The sequence below is a fragment of the Dipodomys merriami genome, unplaced genomic scaffold (genome assembly GCF_024711535.1).
Source record: "Dipodomys merriami isolate MVZ:Mamm:240054 unplaced genomic scaffold, mDipMer1.0.p SCAF_2, whole genome shotgun sequence".
Taxonomy (NCBI): domain Eukaryota; kingdom Metazoa; phylum Chordata; class Mammalia; order Rodentia; family Heteromyidae; genus Dipodomys; species Dipodomys merriami.
Genome location: NW_027203381.1, coordinates 113675438 through 113689931, shown reverse-complemented (window position 1 = coordinate 113689931; position 14494 = coordinate 113675438).

The window sequence follows — 14494 nt, the reverse complement described above, 5'->3', positions numbered from 1 at the left end:
TTCTAAATCTTCTATGTATGGCCTCCCCCACATTTGGAGATGTTAGAAAGGTGTCCACGGTCTGTTTTCCTAATCTTTACTACAGTTGGCTTTGCTATGAGTCTCTTGTCATTCTTCGTGCATGACACTCAGAAAGTCCTTCTGATTTAGAGACAAACATCTTCAGTGGTGGAATTTTTCCTGTATTTGTTATCTTTCCATTCTGTGTTTTGTGTTCTTACTTTTTATAAGTCCCATTATTCAACGTTAATATTTCCAAACCAACACAGAGGTCTAAGGATCTTCTCTCTCCTTTTGTCACATTCATTTTTGATTCCCTGGGTGATCTCTTCCACTGTTGGTTTTCTATTTTTTCTATGAAATTTAAAAATATTTCCAATGTTATGCTTTAAGTTTATAAGAGCGCTATCAGTTTTTATGTGCTTTACAAATATCCCACCTCTTTTTACATGTCAGCTTTTTTTTTTTTTTTTTTTTTTGGTCAATCATGGGGGCTGACCTCTGGGCCTGGGTGCTGTCCCTAAGCTCTTCAGCTTAAGGCTAGCACTTTACCACTTGAGCCACAGTGCCACTTCCAGCTTTTTTCTTCTTATGTAGTGCTGAGGATTCGAACCCAGGGCCTCATGCATGTGAGGCAAGCACTCTACCACTGAGCCAACTTTCCAGCCCCATGTCAGCTTTTTGCTTCACAAGAACTTTGCATCTTCCTGAGGAGAACTTTAAAAAGTTATGTTTTAAACTTTTTTCTTGTTCTTATCATTCTCTCTCTTTTGGGTTCCTCTATTTGCCAGAAGCTTCTCCTCAAAAGGCTGTCCATTTTCATCATGTGTGTGGCACATGGGATTGCTTTAGGACAATGATGTGTTTGGAAGGGGATGGATACAGTATTGTACAGCATTGTGAATGTGCTTTAAAAACCTCTGAATTGTTCAGTTGTAAATGGTTACTTTTGTCTTGTTTGAATGCTGCTTCAATAAAAATGATCTTGATAGCCGGGCGCTGGTGGCTCACGCCTGTAATCCTAGCTACTCAGGAGGCTGAGATCTGAGGATCGCGGTTCAAAGCCAGCCCGGGCAGGAGAGACCGTGAGACTCCTATCTCCAATAAACCACCAGAAAACCGGAAGTGGCGCTGTAGCTCAAGTGGTAGAGTGCTCGCCTTGAGCTGAAGAGCTGAGGGACAGCGCCCAGGCCCAGAGTTCAAGCCCCACGGCCGACAAAAAAAAAAAAAAAAAAAAATGATCTTGATAGTGTGGAACAAACCTGCATCGAGCTCAGAGTCATGCTGCATAGAGGCAGAACTAGACCCAGTGAGATTGGCCCAGATCCTTGTCATTTCACTGAGGAAATCCAAGAGTCAGAACCTTTGAGTCTTTCCCACTGCACAGCACAGCTGCCCAATGAGGAATTGTGTTCTCACTCGCTGCCTGGGTTGGACTGTAAGTCTGGATTTCAGTTTTCTGATTGTCTCCTAACCTCCCTGTTAAGAGTGTAGCATCTCACTCCACCCTGATATCCTTGTAGGCAAAGGCACCTTGGTTCAATCTCTTTAAAGAGCAAACTGCCCTGCAGTTTCTAGCAGAGGTAAAGAGAGTGCAGTCTCTGTACTGCACAGATGTGGAAGTTCCAGGTAAAGGAGGATGCTTTTTCTTCATTATGCCCAGATCAGGTCCAGATTAGTGATAATGTCATCATCACACTGCCCAGACCTAGGGAAGATGGAGATCTTCTTTGTGAAGATCTTTTTAAAAAAATTACCCATATCCCAAACTGTGTTATGTTTTTGGATCTCCACATCTGAAACTCTAAAACTACTTTCTTCTTCATGCTCAGCCCTCCAGTCCTTTACTCCTTGACACTTAGGTTTCTTTACTTTGATGATCAGGTTTTCAATAATAATTATTATTATTATTTCCCAAGTACCAAAATTCCCTCTTCTGTGAGACTGATACTGAAAGTCTGATCCCTGAAGGAGAATAGTGTACTGACATGGGTAGGTAGATGCTAGACATAAGGCTGAAGTCAGGAAGAGCCTTAGTATCCAGGTCTTCTCTCTGCCTCTCCCTTCACTATAAATATGAATGCATGACAGAATCCCTCTGTCTCCTGATTTGTATTTCCCCATGTGTGAACGTTTTGAAGAAGGGGTCATTCTAGTCCACAAATCTAGTGCCTGGGCAGAAGCCATTGAGAGATCAAGTGTCAGCTCCTTTGGGAGTAGAGAATTACTGGGAGTTTCTTTGAAGCCTTATGTGGCTATTTAATCCTGCCTGTACCTTTGGACCAACATTTTCAATCAAAGGTAGAAAGCACATTCAAAGTAAGTGAATACTTGAAACACAAGTTAATCTCTAGGGCACAGAGCTATTGAATAAAGCAGGTGACTAGAATTCAGACTGATGGCTGAAATTGATATGCTTTAAATTTTCATGCTTAAGGGATGGCTGAGTTTCCCTTCAGCCTCTCACTCTGTGACCCCTCTCCATCCCAGGGCTGGCTCTGGCTCTAGTGGGTTCATGTGAACCTCTAAACTCCAGTTGAAAACCAGAGTGTTTGTAGAACTCCCAGTGCTTTAGAAAAATCAAGACAAGCCAAGGGAACAAAACAACTTTCAATATTCAAAAGAAGTTGGTGCACATGGCACCAACTTTGGAGGCGCTCAGGTATCTTTTGCTCTTTTTATGAAGCCACTAATAGCATCTGTGGCCCCACCCTCATGGCCTAATCTAAGTCTAATTACTTCCCAATGCTCCCCCCCTCCAAATTCCATCAACATATGAATTTGGGGATTAAATTTCCAACATTCAAAGCACATTACCCATGTTTATCTTCCAAGTGGAAAGGTTGAACTACATAGCCCAGAGTGAAGCCTTGGAGGCTGCTCAGGGGAGGATCCAGGTAATAGATTTCTACCAGCCCTGAGTGGCCTGGGACTCTGGGCTCAACACTCTGACTGAGCTCACTGATTGATGGAGATTAAGGGGATGATGACTGGGTGCTAATCTTCCTGTTTGGAGCGATGTCCTGTCTGCTCATTTCTTCTATGAGATTCTAATTTCTGCTTAGTTCATTTTTCCTTTTTTCTCTCTGAAATGATGTCTCAGGTCCTGCACATCTGGTTTAATGGAGGAGGGCTTAGGGAGTAACAATGTTGAGAAGGAAACTCAGGTCAGGTCCTACAGTTGAATTGTTCCATACATCCCACCAAAGCTGCAAGGTTCAGGTCTGATATATTTTCAGTGCTCTGAAAGGTGAACGAGAAAGCAGTTTCCTCTGATGTGTTAAATTGAGTCTGCCTTTTTTCCATCCTTGATTGGGATCATGAGCTTATCATTATTATTATTATTATTTATTTCTGTTTTTTTTTTTTTGGTAGCTCGTGGGGCTTGAACTCTGGGCCTGGACACTGTCCCTGAGCTCTTCAGCTCAAAGTGAGTGCTCTGCCACTTGAACCACAGTACCACTTTCAGTTTTCTGGTGGTTAATTGGAGGTAAGAGTCTCACAGACTGTCTTCCCAGGCTGGCTTTGAACTGTGATCCTCAGATCTCAGCCTCCTGAATAGCTAGGATTACAGGCATGAGCTGCTGGCACTTGGCTTATTAGTTTTAAAGAAGTGTGTTTTTAAACAAACCTATACTCAGAAGGATCCTTGAATGCCTGTCAAAAGTGATACAAGATCCTGAGTCCAGGGAAGAAATAAAAATCTGGCTGGAGTCTCTGGGAAAAGATCACAGGGTTTCCTGAGGCCTCATGGCCAGGTGAGGAAGCACCTGGGAGGCTAGTAGGTGGGCATGTGTTTCCCAACTAATTTCCTGTGCAAGTTTGAGCCATTACCGTCTTCTTCATTATTTCCTTATTTGCAGAATCTGAAAGCACAGACCAAGTGAAGAGATAGATTTTTATGACCATTGAGGTTAAGGAAGAAATGTTTGGTGGTATGTTAGACCAGACTGAAACATGGTAAAATTAACCAGACAGTCCATTGTGAAAGTGGCTTATAAAAATTTTGGTGTCTTGGTCTCTCTGCTTGCTCACTTGCTTCCAACCAGGCTGGAAGACATTTAAAATCTCTGTTTTATATTTGAATGATTCCTTTGCTGTTTGTCATATTGGCCTGTGACATGGCTTAGAACCCAGTGAGATGTGGTGAGTCACCTGGCTGGCAATCGATTCAGTGTCCCCTTCACCCAGGTCTCCTGACTTTCAAACTCACATCTTGTTTTTCTCTGGGTGTAGGAGCAAAGTGCAGCTCTAGCTTTAAGAACTCATGGAGTAGTCGCTAGGGTCAGGTCTGAATGGGTATGAGAGGGGCGGGGGTCTTTCCAATGGGCTCCTATTTCCTAGCCCAGGATGCAGGGGCTGTTTAACCCACTAAGGCAGGAAGATGCCTTCTTATGTAACAGCCGCTGTGTTTCTCAAGAAGAACACTATGCTCGCAGCATCGCAGCTTTGAAAGGTATACCGGGAATGGGCTGTTGGATATTTTGGGCCAGATCTGTACCAAGGGAAATAATCGGAGTGATTTGGAGGAGCTTTTTTAAGCCCATCCAACCTTGTGCTGAGTTTGTGCGTCATCAGAGACGTCACTTGCTTCTCAGAGGCTCTCTGTCTCTCTCACCACACCAGCAGGCCTCAAGCTCGTTAGCTACTGGGCCAAACCGGGAGCTAAAGAACCCTTGGCAGGGATCACATGAATTGAAAAGGAGCCAAGGCCTTTTGCCATTAAGCCAGCATGCTAAAAATAACAATACAGAAAAGAGAGGCAGAGGAAGGGATGGGGAATGGCTGATCAGTGGGTACTAAGATATAGTTAGACAGGAACAAGAAGCTTCTGGGTACTGTTACACAGTATGGTGACTATAGATAGGAGTTCCTGTGCAGGCATTTTTTTGTTACTGTGATAAAATACCTGAGTCCAATCAATTTAAAAGTAGAAAAGCTGATTTTGCCTCACAGTTTCAGAGGTTTCAGTCCATGGCCTTGGCTCTGTTGCTTCCGGGGTCTGATGGGGAGAATGTGGTAGAGCAAAGCAAATGGAGAACAGAAGGAGAGGGGAGAAAGGGAGAGAGAGAGAAAGAGAGAGAAGGGGGGGAGAGTCTGGGAACAGGATACTTTCTCCGAAGGCTTGTCCTTATGACTTACATTTTCCAACAAGGCCCACCTTCTACTATTCATTCAGCTACAAACTCATCAGTATGTTTACTCGTTGGCACTGTTAGCACTTTGCAATCCAGTCATCTCTCAATAGCACCACTCTCTGGGGACCAAGCCCTCATACATGAGCCTTTGGATGAGGACACTTCATATGCACATGATGCCTATTATGGACTGTCCATTTCACAAAGCTCCCAGAAAGAATATCAAAAGAGTCATCCATAAAACAATGGCAAATGGGGATTGGGAAGGTGGCTCAGTGGTAGAGCGCTTGCCTTGCATGCCTGAGGCTCTGGGTTCGATTCCTCAGCACCACATAAGCAAAAAGAAAAAAGCCAGAAGTGGCGCTGTGGCTCAAGTGGTAGAGCACTAACCTTGAGCTGAAGAGCTGAGGGACAGCGCCCAGGTCCAGAGTTCAGGCCCCACAACCGGACCCTCCCCCCCCAAAAAATGGCAAATGCTTGATGCAATCAAAACACTCATTAAATTATGAATAAGGGATCAAAATATGGTCTGTTCATAAAGTGGAATTCTATTTGACAATAAAAAGTAATGAAGTGCTTACATATTCTGCACCATGGATAAATCTCAAACACATTACATGACATGAAAGGAACCAGTCAGCAAAAGTCATATATTGCATAATTTGTAGGAGTCTAAGTTTATGAGAAGTACAGAATAAGAAAATCCATAGAGACACAAATGAGATTAAGAGTGGCTTAGGTGAGGAGGGGAAGTTGAGGGGAGTAGTCGTTGATGAATAGGGATTTCTTTTGAGGGTGACAAAAGTATTCTAAAATTGAGATAGTGGTTGCACAATTCTGATTATGCAAAAACAAAAACATTGAACTGACTGAATACTGTTCCTAGGGGAATTGTATGTAACTATATCAATAAAGCTGTTACAAAAATAATTTGCCTGTTTTAAACATTTTTATTGAAAAAAAGGAAACTACTTCTTATTCAGAATGACAGTCTAGTACAGTGCTTGACCCATGAGTGTACCTAGGCCTCCACTGGCTCCCTTCTCCGATCCCCTGCCTTGCCCAGCAGTGACAAGACTTAACCCAGCCAACAAGGACTCTTGTCCTCCTGGGCATTCCACCAAAAATGGAGAGACTAGTACTTGTAGAAAGTTCTGTCAGTGACAGTGATGATGAGTATTGGTTTGGATAATCATGAAAGAAGAGTCAGAGATGTAAGACTTCCTCCTCCTCCTCCTCCTCTTCTTCTTCTTCTTCTTCGTCGTTGTCATCTTCTTCTTCGTCTTCGTCTTCTTTTTCTTCTTCTTCCTGGTTGTGGGGCCTGAACTCTGGGCCTGGGCACTATCCCTCAGCTCTTCAGCTCAAGACTAGCACTCTACCACTTGAGCCACAACGCCACTTCCGGCTTTTTCTGCTTATGTGGTGCTGAGGAATCCAACCCAGGGCCTCATCCATGCAAGGCAAGCACTCTACCACTGAGCCACCTTCCCAGTCACTCTTCCTTCCTTCCTTCCTTCCTTCCTTCCTTCCTTCCTTCCTTCCTTCCTTCCTTCCTTCCTTCCTTCCTTTCTTTCTTTCTTTCTTTTTCTTTCTTTCCTTCCTTCTTTCTTTTCTTTCTTTCTTTTTTCCTCCCTTCCTCCCTCCTTTCGTTCCTCCTTCCCTCCCTTCCTCCCTCCCTCCCTCCCTTCCTTCTTTCTTTGCTTCTTTCCTTCCTCTTTTGTTTGTTTCTTTTATTTTTTGTTCCAGTCCTGAGGCTTGAACCAGGGCCTGGGCTGTCCCTGACCTTCTTTACTCAAAGCTAGTGTTCTATGACTTGAGCCACAGTGCCACTTCTAGTTTGTTTTTTTTTTTTTTTTTTCTGAGTGGTTCATTGGAGATAAGGAATTTTCTGACCTGGCTAGCTTTGAACCACAATCCTCAGATCTCAGCCTCCTGAGTAGGTAGGATTACAGATGTGAGCCACCAACACCCAGCTCTGATCCTCCAGGTCTTTCTGAGAAGCACATAAAGCAACTCCCCAACTATCCTTCTAGATTGAAGGGAGCTGGGCCACTGCAATGGTCTGGATGCAGACTCATGCTGAAGCTTAGTTCCCCATGTCTTGAAAGGTTAAGGGACCTTTAAAAGGTGGAGCCTAGGCGGTTAGGTCATGTCTTCTCTAGTGAAGGGAAGGCTAGTGCATGCTGGACTTAGAGAGTGGGCTGCAGCTACCCAGAGCAGATTCCTTTGTTAAGAGAGTAGGGGGTTAGGAAAGAGCAAGTAAGCCTGACCTCACCCCTGCTCTGTTGCTGCCACACCTGCTTCTCTCTCTTCCAAGTGCTCCTGTCTACATTGAGCACCACAAGGACCTCACTGGAGCTAAGTTGATGCCAGCCCTAAGTCTGAACCTGTCAGTTAAGTAAACATATTTTCTTTATAAGGCATATAGACTCAGGTATTCTGTTACAGTCATACAAAATAGTCTAAGACAGACATCTAGTCACCAATTGCTCTACCCACTGGCTGGGAATTGCTACTGGGATGTTAGCTCCCCCACATTTCCATGCTTCACTTGGATGGGAACCAAAGGCAGCTCCCACAAGGCCCTGGAGCTCGAAGCACTGAGCTGTGTACAGCACGCTTGAGGGGGTGGGTGCTCACAGAGATTGTCCCACCACGCGACAACTGTGGAGATTTATTATAGGCACCACAGGCATCTGTCAGGACAGGCAACTTCGGCTCACAAGAGCAATTCAATGTCTATGACTAGAGCTTTTTAAAATGGAGTAAACCAGAGCAAATTTTTCAAATGTGTTTTTATTTGAAAACTTTAGTTTGCTGAGGGTTTATGTTGTCGCATAGTAAAAGTGTCTCAGTGTGCAGGAAGGTATTGGTTACCCTTGAACGAACTGGAGCAACCTTTCCATTCTTCCAGAAACCACGCTCAGTGTAAGGTGAGTTTTCAGCCTATAGCAGAGTGAAGGTGTTGAGTCCTGAAGAAAACAGGATGCAGTACAGATGAAGGAGACTTGGACTCTAGTCTTGTTTCTGGTTTTCAGGAAGAATTTGAAATGTCATCTAGGACTAGTTACCTCGAAGAGTCCTGGTTTCAGTCAAGGTTCTTTACAGAAATGAACCAAAAGGGTGGATTGGTAGGCAAGAAGCGTGACATTGAGAGATAGGTAGGTAGATGATAGATAGATAGATAGATAGATAGATAGATAGATAGATAGATAGATAGATAGTAGATAAATGTGTGAATAGCTCAACTTCCATATACATGGGTTCCACAACCATGGATTCAAACAAATGTGGAGATATATAGAATATAAAATATCCATTTCATATGTATATATGTATATACATAATATACACATATTATGTATATACAAAATGTATGTATATTATATATACATATAAATATTATATATTAATATATAATGGATATATACATGCCCTGAGCATTTTTGCTTAAGGCTAGTGCTTTACTACTTGAGCCACAGCTCCACTTTTGGCTTTTTGGTGCTTAATTGGAGATAAGTGTCTCAGGAACTTTCTTGCCCTAGCTGGCTTTGAACTCAGCTTCCTGAGTAGCTAGAAGCACAGGTGTGAGCCACTGGTGCCTTGCTCAAAAATATTTTTAAAAGGCCTATTCTGAGCATGTAGATACTATTTTCTTACCATGATTCCCGCCCCCCAAATACAGGATAACAAATTTTACATATAATTTTTGTTGCATTACATATTAAAAGTCACCTGGAGATGACCTAAAGTGTAAAGGTGAACGTGCATATGTTAGACACAAATACCATACAGTTTTACGTAAGAAAACTGAGCATCTACAGACTTTGGTATCTGAGAAGGGACCTTGAACAAACAAATCCTCCACAGATATATATTTAATGTGCATATAAACACCTCTAGATATAGCTACTAGCTAGCTAGCTAGATGACAGACAGATTTAAGGGACTAGAACATGCAGTTAGTTATGGAAGGCTAGGGGTTGTCTAGTGTCAAATCTGTAGCACAGACCAGCAGGCTAGACAATTTGGACTGGCTCTTTATATAACAGTTTTAAGGCAGAATTTCTTATTTTCTAGAAAACCTTGGGTTTTCTCTTAAGGTCTTCAAGAGTTTGGATAAAGGCCTCCATCAATACCAAGAATCCTCTCCATTATTTAAAATCAAGTGATCACAGATATCAGCCACATTTACAAAATACCTTCACAGCCACACCTACCTTAGCATTTAATTAAATCACTGGGTCCTGGGTCCAGCCAAGCTGACACAAGACCACCACCAGGGATGAGGATGAGGGCAGCGCTGGTTCTTCAGTTCTTGAGTGTGAGCTGCTTTCCAGAGAATCTTAAAGCCACATAGGTCATAAGAAATGGAGTTTGAAGCCTGAGCACTCTATTCTGTTCCTCAGATTCTGGGTGTGACCCCAGGCATGACCCTCATTTTACAGCTGGGCAGATTCAGACACAGAGAGATTACTAAGAGAGCATCTTGGATTCCTCCAAGCTTAGGAAGGAAGCTTATGGTGAATGATTCTTGTTGTCTTGTTCAAGGGGGGCTGGTAGTATTTTTACTTGACAGGCAAGTTTCATGGAAAGGTATGGAGAGGGTGAGTCCTGCCGGACACAGCCTGCTTGAGGGAGGATTTCCCCAGAGGAAAGGGGGATAGCAGCTGTTTAGGAAATTCTTCAGACCCAGATGCATGCCTGTATGGGCCCCTCCAGCTCCTCACAGGGAGACCAAAGGGTGGCAGTATGAGGTAGCTTCATGTAGGACCTTCCTGCATTTCTTCAGTGGATGGTAGGGCAGGCTGTAACTGAGAATGTGCAGAACTGGCCTCTCTCCCAGCCCACCCTGCTCTTCTAACCATCGGAACATGGCAAGGACTAGGTTCAACAAAAACTTTCCATCGTCATGTGGGTTATCATCTTGGTTTAACAAAGCTTAAGTAAACTTATGCCAGTCTCTCTTCTCTGGCTTAGAAGGGGTCAGTGTAAACTCCATTCGATCATTTTTCTATACTGGGGATCTCTTTGAAATTTTACTTGAGGAAAACACATTGCAGGGGCTGGGAAGGTGGCTCAGTGGTAGAGTGCTTACCTTGCATACATGAGACCCTGGGTCCAATTCCTCAGCACCACATAAGCAGAAAAAGTTGGAAGTGGTGCTCAAGTGGTAGAGCGCTAGCCTTTTGCTGAAGAGCTGAGGGACAGCACCTAGGCCCAGAGTTCGGGCCCCGAGACCAGCAAAAGAACAAACAAACCAACAAACAAAAGAACACATTCCATTGCATTAAGAAATGTGGAAACTGTCATTGAGGCCACCAGGAACCCATTTCAGATGGTAGACTTAGGTGTGATGGACTGTAACGACCAAACCCGGAGTGTCAACCTTTAAATAACAGAGTCTCTACAGAATATTGCTCATTTTATTTAGTTTTTTTTTTTTTTTAAGGATAGGGTATGGTGTTATCTTTTCTCAGATTAGCCTTGAATTGCTATCTTTCTGCCTTTGTTTTTTGAGTAGCTGGGATTACAGGCATGATCTACTACCTCTAGCAAAAGTAACACTGTAGTGTGTGTGTGTGTTTAATCATGTTTTTTAGCATCAATTAATTGTACAAGGAGGTATCATTTGATGTCCATATAGGCTACAGTGCACCATGATCAGAAGCACCCCCTCTACCACTCCCCGCCCAACTTCCAGCTCAACCAGCTCCATTCATGTACGCAAAATATTTTAATTATATTCACCCTCCGTCACCCTCCCCATTAGCCTTTTCTTCTATTAGTATTCATTTCTTAAATAGGACTTGTTTTATATTCTTGTCCTCCATTAGTTTTTATACTGTATGCTACTTGTTCAAAGTGGATTCACTAAGATATTTCCCATCTGCACTTACTGCATGTTGATCAGATTGAACCCCTCCTTTACTCTCACTTTCCTCATACCCACTACCCTCCAGTATTCAGCAGCTTTTGAGTTTCATTTTGCTATCTACATTCATTCACAGATGCGAATATTTCCTTCACCTCTAACATTTTCCCCATTTCTAATCTCCAAGTCTCACAATTATGATCATGTCAGATGTATGATCTATAATATACATATATATGCGATATGTAATATATATGAAATCCTATGTATATTTATGTGTATGTTTATCTTTTAGGACTAGCATCCACATGAAAAAGAACATGCAATCTTTATCCTTATCAATCTGGCTTACTTCATGTTTCATCCATTTCCCTGCAAACATCATAGTTTTATTTTTTTTGTCAATGTTATGTATATATCACATTTACTTAATTCACTTAACAGTGTAGGACATCTGGACTGCTTCATAGCTTGGCTATCATGAGTAGTGTTGAAATGAACTGGGTATGCAGGGACCTGAAGTGTATTCTGAGATTCCTTCAGATAAATAACCAAGAGTGGTATTACTAGATTACAGGACAGTTCCATCTTTAGTTTTTGTTGTTGTTGTTTTGAGGAATCTCCATACTGATTTCCATAGTGGGTTCATTTCCATCAACAGTGTATAAAGGGTCCTTTTACTTTGCATCTTTGCCAGCATTTGTTGTGTTCTTGATGATGGCCATTTTGACTGGCCAGGGGTGTTGAGCCATTGATTCATGTATTTACTGGTCATTTTTATTTCTTCTTCTGAGAGTTGTCTTTCAGACATATTTATTCATTGGATTGTTGATACTTTATTTTTTTAACTCCAAAAGGACATTTTTAAAGGCAAATGTGGAGCATTACATCTGCTATTTTGAAACAATAGGTCACCAGGATTGAAAACAAAAGTATTCGAAGATTAACAACAGAGTTGGTGCCTGTCCAAAATAGAGCAGTTAAGAAGTGGAGCTCTGGCTCAAGTGGTAGAATGCTAGCCTTGAGCTGAAGAGCTCAGAGACAGCGCCCAGGCCCAGGATTCAAACCCCACGACAGACAAAAAACAAAACAAAACAAAAAAAACAACAACACCAAAATAGAGCAGTCAGCTACTGGACAGACATCCTTGCAGACAAGTGTGTTGGTAGTGGTGTTTGATGCCTATGTGTTTGGGACTCCCCTCCCCCTCCTTCACAGCCTCCTGGATTTATCTTATGCTTTGTTAGAACTTTGTGCAAGCAACTCCATTTTGGTTCTAACAGCTTTTACTAGACAATCCTCCAAAGAGCTTTTTTTTCAAATACTTTTATTTATAGTCTCCTATATGAGAGTTGGAATCAAATGTTCCTGTAAACAGCCAGATATTATAGACAAGAAGTAGTGTATATGACAGAAAGCAAAATGCATCGGACTTGGAAGAAGTTCAGATGGGTCCCAGGAGCCCAGTCTAACTGGCCTTTGTCAGAAGAGAGATTCACTTAGAGCACAAGGTGAGTTTGAGGTCCCAAAACAGCAGAAGCAGGAGTCAACTGAAGCCTCATCCTGTTTTCCAGAGAATGAATAGTGAGCCTGCCCTTTCCAGCAGACCTAGCAAATACTTGTAAAGCTTGGAAGTCTGGTTTTCCATAGAGTGGCTAACAATTTCCCAAGGTGCTAGTTTCACGCCCAGAGAGCAAAAATGTGAAGTCCAGAATGCAACCTACATTTTAGATGCAGAAAGCCCTGTTTCTCAGACAAATCTCCTTCTACCTCTAGTTTCTCATAATTAAAATGAAAAGATGTTTCTCAGCCCCCAGAAGGACAATAAACACCCTCTGACATGGAAAAGGGCCGGTGTGATGTTGACTTTTTGTTGGATTTTTTAAAAAATGTTTTTGCTCATGGGAAAGAGTCATTAGCCACACTGGGGTCATATGTATTCAGAAAAGTTATTGTAGTGTTTCTGGCCAACAGAAGATACACTGACCTGCTGACATTCAGCTCTGACGTTGGTTTTGCTTATGCGGACAACAGCGAGGAAGCATGCATAGGCTCACCTCCAAAGCCTGAGAGGACAGCCAGGGAGCGTCTTGGCCTGGAGGGGGTCCCCTTGATATCCAGTGGTGACTCACCATGGTCAAGGAGCCTAGTCTGACCTCTTGGGTTCCCATAAGCAACAGCATAGAACATTAAAGAATGTTCCTGTATTGGCCCTCATTCAGGTCTCCTCTCTTAACCATTTTACTTCTGTCAGAAACCAAGGGATAATGATGACAGCATCTCTGCTCACATTTCTTGCTCTCCCAACCCTTCTTCAAGTGCTCCCCTGAGAAAAACAAGCAACTCTACTGAAGGTCTCTGAGCCTAGGAATTTGCATCCTTCCTTTTTCTGGACTCTATCTTCCTTCTGCAGGAAGGCAGCCGTGTGCTCTGCCCTTACCTGGCCTACAGAAGTGAATCCGGGTGAAGACCAGGCTGCTATAACATGGGTCAATATAGAGAATATTCCTGGGAGAAGCTATGGCTGTCATTGAGTGTACTTCTTGTTACTTTTGCTCTGTGTCATGGCATTAACTAAAGATGAATTTAGTCTTTTTTAGGTATTGCATCTTCCCAAACAACTAGGAGTCATTTCCTTTATTGCAGTGTGGTTTATTTTCAGCTCTAATCATCTTTGGTTATAAAAATAACCAAACAGGGCTGGGAAGGTGGCTCAGTGGTAGAGCGCTTGCCTTGCATGCATGAGGCACTGAGTTTCATTCCTCAGCACCACATAGGCAGAAAAAGTCGGAAGTGGCACTTTGGCTCAAGTGGTAGAGCGCTGGCCTTGAACTAAAGAGCTGAGGGACAGCGCCTAGGCTCAGAGTTCAGGCCCCATGACCAAAAACAAAACAAAACAAAAACCAAATAATAATCACTCCATAAAGCACCTATTCTTACTACTTTACTAACTTCTACCTTTTGGGTGCTGACTCTCACTTTCTTGATCACTTACCTCATTATCTATTTGGACTCTGCCAGGCAGGGCTTAGCATCATCTCTACTCTGAAGTTAAGAATGCAATTAGTAAGTGGCAGAGACAGAATCCAAATCCAGGCACTCTACTTTATCTTCTAGAAGTTTCATAGCTTTGTGCTTTGCATTTAGTTCTATGATTTAGTTGATTGAAGTATTTTTGCTGGTTAATTGGAAATAAGAGTCTCTTGGATAGATGATAGAATTTTTTTTGTATGAGGATAAGTTCTATGCATGTGAATATCAGAACTATTAATAACTCATACTTGAGTTATTAATATCATTTGGTGGTGAAGTGTTTGTGTGTGTGTGTGTGTGTGTGTGTGTGTGTGTGTGTGTGTGTGTGTGTGTGTGTGTGTGTGTGTGTGTAGGAAAGAGGGAGGGAAAAAGAGAAGGACAGACAGAGATAGACATAAAGGATAGACTTACCAAAAGACCATTTTTAAAAAAGGTTCAAATATCTCCT